This window comes from Bidens hawaiensis, unplaced genomic scaffold (assembly GCF_021521415.1).
Source record: "Bidens hawaiensis isolate Kalapana, Puna unplaced genomic scaffold, B.hawaiensis_p1.1 tig00038477_1, whole genome shotgun sequence".
Taxonomy (NCBI): domain Eukaryota; kingdom Viridiplantae; phylum Streptophyta; class Magnoliopsida; order Asterales; family Asteraceae; genus Bidens; species Bidens hawaiensis.
In genome coordinates, this window is record NW_027505544.1 from 116,609 (window position 1) to 124,198 (window position 7,590).

The following is a 7,590-nucleotide window of genomic DNA, read 5'->3' on the forward strand; positions in this document are numbered from 1 at the left end:
TTGTTTGGTGATGTGGAAGTTTTTTTGGCATTCTATCATTTTAAATGACGGAACTAGTTTAAATATTTTAGAATATGCCATTTAGAATGGCAAATCTCAGTTAGTACATCGCATCAACGATGTACTTGTCATGATTTAAGATATGTCATTTCAAATGGCGTATCGTAAAATATTGAAACTACTTCCGTCTTTTCAAAGGGCGGAACACCGACGAAACTTCCATGCCACTAGACAAGAACTGACAACCCCTGCATAATATTTAGGATCCGTCATTTCAAATGGTACCGGATTACCTATAAACCAAAGTAGTTAGTTCTCTCTCTTATAAGCCATTTACTCCTTTTTTTTTTCTAATTTCAAAAAAAGTTCCTGATATCTAATATGGCGGAATTAAACATTATTGTTGCCATCATATGTGGAATATATTAATATCTATAAGGGCTAAGATCAACAGAATTCATAAAATTGTCAAAATCGATAGTCTGAGCTTAGGTTCGGAAGGGGAAGAACATAATCTATTTGTCGTCCCGGCCGATGATCATTGGATACTAATTTCACATGTTGGAACATTCGATAATAACTGCACAAGTTAGTCTGCTTAGGATTTGTTTGGTTCGCAAACCTTTTTCTAAAAAATGAAACTTGCAAAAAGAATTGGAATATGAGGAACATGGATTAACCAAAAAAATTTGAAATTTAAAGGAATGAGAATCATAAATGATTTGGAATCTATCGTTGCATCCACCATCTACATGTCGCACCACCATCTATGCTCGCGGCAGCCGATGAAGTGCCACAACAAATAGTCTAACCCCAATTTACCTATCTATGTTACCACCATGCCACCTCCATAGCCTATCTCTGCCACCACACCAACTCCAAACACACAATTAAGATTTCAATTAATTTGTCAACAAAACACATTAAAAATGAAACTAAGTTTTCAATTCCAATAAATTTTGCAAACCAAACACATCAACAATGGAATTAAAATTCCAATTTCATGAACTCCATTGAATTTCACAAACCAAATGCACTCTAAATTCTGGAAGTTTTGTAAAATTCAATAGACCCCTTATCACGAGTTTTCATCTCAATTCTTAAAGTTTGCTGAAAAGATCAAGTCTTTCATCAACCCTTGTGCGTGAAGCCCTGAATTTTCAAACAAAACCTTACATTCATTATGTACTTAAAAACCCTAGGTGGTCACAATATTAGCTGCAATACCCACATGCACCAAACATACATATTCATATTGCATCAGTCATTTCACCTTTCCCACACAAATAGAACCACCATTTGACCACTTTTGAGTATTGTGAGCCAAAGCCTCACAGCCATTTTGACGAGGATATCCATGCAGACGTTCATAAAACCGCACGACCATGTGACCGGACCGAACTTGGAAATAATTCTTAAATTGGTGATGGTCTTACGATTTCTAGTTTTTATTCAGTTATTTATGAAAAAGTTCGATTTGTTTCTTATTTTAAAAATAATGAAATTCTTTAATTTTGGGGGTTTAATTATTCTACAACGTGGAACAAAAATAAGAAGGATTTGTAGCCAAATAAAAAAAAAACCCTCAAAATTTTAAATAAATAAATAAATAAATTATAACTCAAATTTTAATAAAAAAACAAAAAAAGTAAAAACACAAATTAATGTTTCCACAGTCTTTCTCGTTCTCTTAAAAAAACACAATGGTAAGTGAAAAAAGTCGTTGTGTCTTTTTGTATATCCAGTGGCGATGCTTGGACATACACGTCGAGGGGCCCGGACTTAGTGTTTATAAAAAAATTCATAAACTAGAGGGGGTGGGCTCAAATTTCGGTCAGAAACGGATAAATTTACACAATGTATACAATTTTTCAGCTGAAAAAAAAATTTTACACTACCGAGTGATAAAATGGAGGGGCTTGACTCAAAATTTCGGTCAGAAACGAGTAAATTTACACTATGTATACAAATTTTCGACGGTAAAATGATAAATTTACACTACCTAGTGAAAAAAAGGGAGGGGGCCGGGCCCACCCCTGGCCCCAACTAACCTACGCCCCTATGTATATCATTGTGTTTTTTTCGTCATTGATTGTGTCTTTAAACTTTGACATTGTGTCTTTTTTCTTTATATTGTGTTATGTTACTTAACATTGTGCTATATTTTGTTCGGCATTGTGTTATATTTTGCGATCTATTGAGTCTTTTTATAGTTATTATTGTGTATTTTGTTCATTTTCGTTATTTTATATTATTTTTTTCGATCGTGAATGATGACAGAAACATTTTAGTTTTTTAATTTATTTTTCGTTTTTTATTTATATTTTGAGTTATGATTGTTTTTATGATTTTTTTAATTTATTTTTAAAGAGTTTTTTGTATGGTCATAAATCCTTCTCACACTTCTCAATTTTTGTCTTTCTTTATATTTTAACTTTACCCTTAATTTTAGTTACATAACTGTGTTTTCTTTTAAAAGAAAAATGGAAAAATGCATTTTGGGTAATTTGGAAAAATAATAAAAATAAAAATAATGGGGCTCCTCTTTCAGTTTATGTACTTTTTTGTGGATTTAAAAAAAAAACTAAGATGACAAGCCTTATCATTAGTTAAGGTAGGGATACAAATGAGTCGAGCTGACCTTGAGTTTGACTAGGCTTGAGCTTAGCTTGTCTAAATTACACAGAGCTCGAGCTTGGCTCATCTCGAGCTCTATTTTCAAAGTGTGTGAGTAGATTTATAAACTCGAGCTCGGCTCAGGCTCGCCTCGTTTACTATATAATTTATTTTTTTTCATAACGTTATATATAATAATATATTAATAATTATTAAATATATATTTCAAATAATTATATAAATGACATGCTCGTTTAGGCTCGCGAGCCGGCTCGATAAGTGAAGCTCGGGCTCGAGCTCGTTTATTAAACGAGCTTACATTTAGGCTCAAGCTCAGACTCGGGCTATATTAAGCTCGTCTCGATCGAGTTTTTTAACGAGTCAATCTCAAGTAGTGCTCTCATGAGCAGCTCAGCTCGTATGCACCCATAGTTAAGAGTTATGGATACTTTTTGAGTGCCACATTCACCCGTATATCATATGTTACGGGTGATTATCAATCTTCATTATTCATCTTATCATGTCATTGTCACCTTAGATTTTTCTCATTCAAGCTTATAACTTAACTCATGTTATACCTCATTATTCATCGTTCTCTACTATTTCATTTATTTATATTATTTAAATAAAAAATAAAAAAGAAAAGAAAAAAAATATAATTGGACGATATTGTGAGTAATGAGGTCACAAAATATGAAAAGTGGGAATGACTAACGTGATGGCCCTCATGTGCACCCCGTCATGCATAAGGGAAGGATGTGGGGCGCGATTGTGGTGTTCATTGTGCAGCATTTTAGCCACCTCAACACTCTTCGTGACCTAAAATGATTCACACCCCATAGTCTTATAGATTAGAAGAATTGCTTTGTGAAGTAGAAGTACCGTGTTATAACTTAGTAAGTCAACAATGATGGTTATTATTTTTCCAATTCCAACTAAGATTTTATTAGGAAATTGTCCCGACCCATCTAGTAATTGATTTGTCTTAATCAATAATAAGTTTTGGACGTTTACACCATATGATTTCATCGTTATAAAGTGGCTACAATCATATGGTATTCCTAAAAAAAAATCAAATGTGCTCATTGGCGGATCCAGCATACAAACGGGTGGTTCCCCGGAACCACCCGAGTTTCGAAATAATAGTGTACGGATATATAGAAGACGCGTAGGAACCACCTTATAAATTAAGAGGGAACCACATAAAAAAAATTCCTGGATCCGCCACTGAATGTGCTTACATTCCGTAGTGATAGCAGTTATTCTGAAATCATATGCCAACCCGTCAAACACTCCTAATATGTTCAAATATGTTCTCCTGATTTCGTAATTAATGTAAATGTTTTTTAGTCACTTATTGTGATACAATGTTTTGAATGTGATTAAATTATTTCTTACATTTTGTTATATATGCTTCGATTTGACTGCAATATTAGTCGAGCTATTAACCACCTATTGAGGTACAACAGATACATCATTACCATACTAAAGACTAAAGTCATGAGTCATGACACTATCCATGACGACGTGAGACAAATTTCTTATGTCGAGTGTCGACCTATTAAGATATTTTAATACGTATAATTTGGTAGTTGGTTGTGTATACATATGAATATGACGGGTGTTTTCTAAGAGCATTCACATCCCATTCCTCATCCTCATCTCTATAATTACACTACAAAACACTACATTTCTCTTTCCTGTTTAATTAAATAATACTTTTATCATTACAGTTTTTTCTCTCCTCTACTCATAACCAATCCAACAAATATTAAAAAATAAATAGGGGCAAACAATGTTCCTCAAATGTTTCCCCAAATTTACAAAAAATCACTACATTTCTCTCTCCACTCTATAATTTACACTCACAATCATTCAAAATCTCACCCTATAATTTATCAATCCCCCTCACATAATTATGAAGGATGGGATGTGAATGTTCTAAATTATAACAACAAAAAAAAAAAAGAAAAGGAAACGCATTCCTTTTTTTCTTTCTTCTTCTGTTTTTTTATTTGTTATTTTTTTAAAGTATGTGGTAATCAAGTTTTTGTAACAATTCTGGAGGATACGTATGATTACAAATTAGTATTTTGTAAGCATTAAAATTAAATGTTGCTAATTAATCACTAATTCACCATTTCAGCCTTGGTTGTGTGATAAAAGCTCTTCGCTTTTGAGAGTGAATAACCAAGGTGAACCTTGGTATGAAAGTAGTACATTTCTTTGAAGTAGTTTAGACGTATGAGTACGGATAAATAGATGTGTATAGCCATTATAAAAATTAATCACTAATTGATTGTGGTTGTTAATACATTAACTAAAAGAAGGATAATGAAGAAACACTAAGTCTAACCCGATGAGGTTAAACCTAATATCTCACCTACGGGTTACTTCGTAGATCAACCCAGATTAATAAACCCGGCTTGTCACTTAACCCATACAACCCACTGAGAGCAGGAATGAGTTCGAGAAGACCGTCCACCTGCAAAACCGAACACACCGTGAGCTTGTTACGAGAAGGGGACTAGGGGGAGGGGGGTCTTCTCGTAACCACCCTCCGGCGTGAGAATCTGTACAGTAAGTGGTCGGAATATATTTTAAGGAGCTAGAGAGCATAAGAGTGGAATCCTTTTACCGTTGGGTTGATGTCTGTATTTATAGCCGAAGGGGGAGAAGTTTGGGCCAACTGTCCCGCTCAATGGAATGTTCTCCCGTCATGGTTGAGCATGACGGCTTATCCTGATTGGCTAGACAGTCTAGCCAATGATGTTCTTTCTTTTGATGCGAGTACAACGTTGGCCCATTTCAATTGGTCCATCGTGTGTCCATACGACAGTCGGTACTATGCAGTGGCATTCCACCACGTGTCCTTCCTGTGGCAGCACTTACGTTGCTCTTCCGTTGGTACAACGTTGGCCCATTCTTATTAGTCCATCGTGCGCTCATTTGATAGTTGTACTACGCAATAGTTATCTACCACGTGTCCTTTCTGTGGCAGCACTTCCTCGGCTCTTCCTTGTTATAGTTGCTATGTGATTGTTCCCCGCGGTTGTTTGTAACCTTCCGTGGGTTATTCATCTTAGCTTGCTATTTATATGGGGTGTTTTATACCTTACCCCCACATATAATTAAGAGTAAACAACAGTTTTCGTTCTTATGGTTTGCCCAAATCTGCGGGTTTAGTCCAATAGTTTTAAATTTGCGATTTTCGTCCATGTGGTTTCATTTCACCTACAATTAAACCCGGATTTATCAACCTCGTTAAGTCTAGTTGTTAAACACATCAACATACCCTTCACGTGAGGGGCAATTTTGTCCTTTTCCCCCCAAATACACCTCAGCCCCTCACGTGAGAGGGCTTGCGAATTACAACTAGGGTTTATTTGGTGAGAAAAAGGATAAAAATGCCCCTCACGTGAGGGGCACACTGATGGGTTTAACGAGCAGACTTAACCGGGTTAATGAATTCGGGTTTAATTGCAGGTAAAATGAAACCACAGGGACGAAATCGCAAATTTAAAACTATTGGACTAATACCGCAGATTTGGGCAAACCACAGGGACGAAAATCACAGTTCACTCTATATAAAGAAGAGGAATAATTAAAGCATTTACTGAATTAGTAAATTGACAGCATAATAATACAAAAACGCCACCATTTTTATTCTCAAGTTTCTATTGATCGAATGACAACGTGGGATAGTTATAGTAGATTTCATGAGATTTAATACCATTTCTTAAACTTGTAGTTGATAGAATACAAATTGGCAGTTGCATTTAAGAAAGGATGCTGGGGATCTTCTTGGATCTAGCTGAAGAATATTTATTTATTGGGGCGTTTTTAAATCTAACAACTGAAGTTGTTACTTATATGATACTAGTGGAAGTTTATTTAGATTTTTTTTGAAAATTGACTTTCATTAAAAAAAGACACAACCAACGACTATCGGAAGTTTATTTAGATAATCTGTATCTATATACTATACAGTGAATAGATCTAAAGAAAAGTTTAAGGGTAACCCAAAAATTTTCTTTTGACGTGAGGGTATCCTAATTTTAGAAACAATTTATAGTTCATATAATAATATGAAAGTTGTAATGTGGGGGGAATAACATGCGGTACAGGATTTGAACATGCGTAAGCACTAAGCAGAACCCACATGCAATGACGGATCTAAGAATTTTTTCCAGTGGGTTTACTGTTGTTAGATGCTCTAATTTCATAAAGACCGGACATACAAAATTTCGGGTCGGTTCCACTGTTCGGGTCGTGTAATTCTAATATTGAGGCCTTTATAGTTTATTGTATAGACAAGTGATTATATGTGACAGCAAGTCAAGTGCACTAAGACGTAGTTTTAAAATATATTTTATTTGTTTCGGGTCGGAATGTATTTTAACAAAATAAGCACATGTCAATTTAGAAAGAAGTATTAAAATGAATAGATCATCAAAGCTAAAGTGACCTAAAAGTCATCAACTTATCATATAGTTCTATCACTGTAGGTTTTATTCATCCCCTCAATATTTCATTAGCAAAGTGACCCAAAAGTTTGGCAAAATATTATTTTAAAAAGCTCAAAATACCTCAATAACCAACAACAAAAAAGGTGTATATTAATTATTAAGTTATTAATAATTGTTGTATGAATCAAATTGAGATTAGGCAAAAATGATATCTAAGAACAATATAATCATTGTGGTCTAGTAGACATATGAAATCTAAGAAAAATACTTTTGATCGATTCAGAATAATTCTGCTACTTAAATTTTTGAGCTACTGCAAGTTGCAACTACTATCTATGCTGCCACATTTTTAAACAATTATAAAAAACCCTAGATCTGAAACCTCAACTATGAATTGACATATTTTAACAACAAATCCACTTAAACAAAAATATAAAATGAAATGAAGTCAGATCCATCATTTTTAGAGTAAAGATAAAGCATAGAGAGTACCTATGTTGTGTGT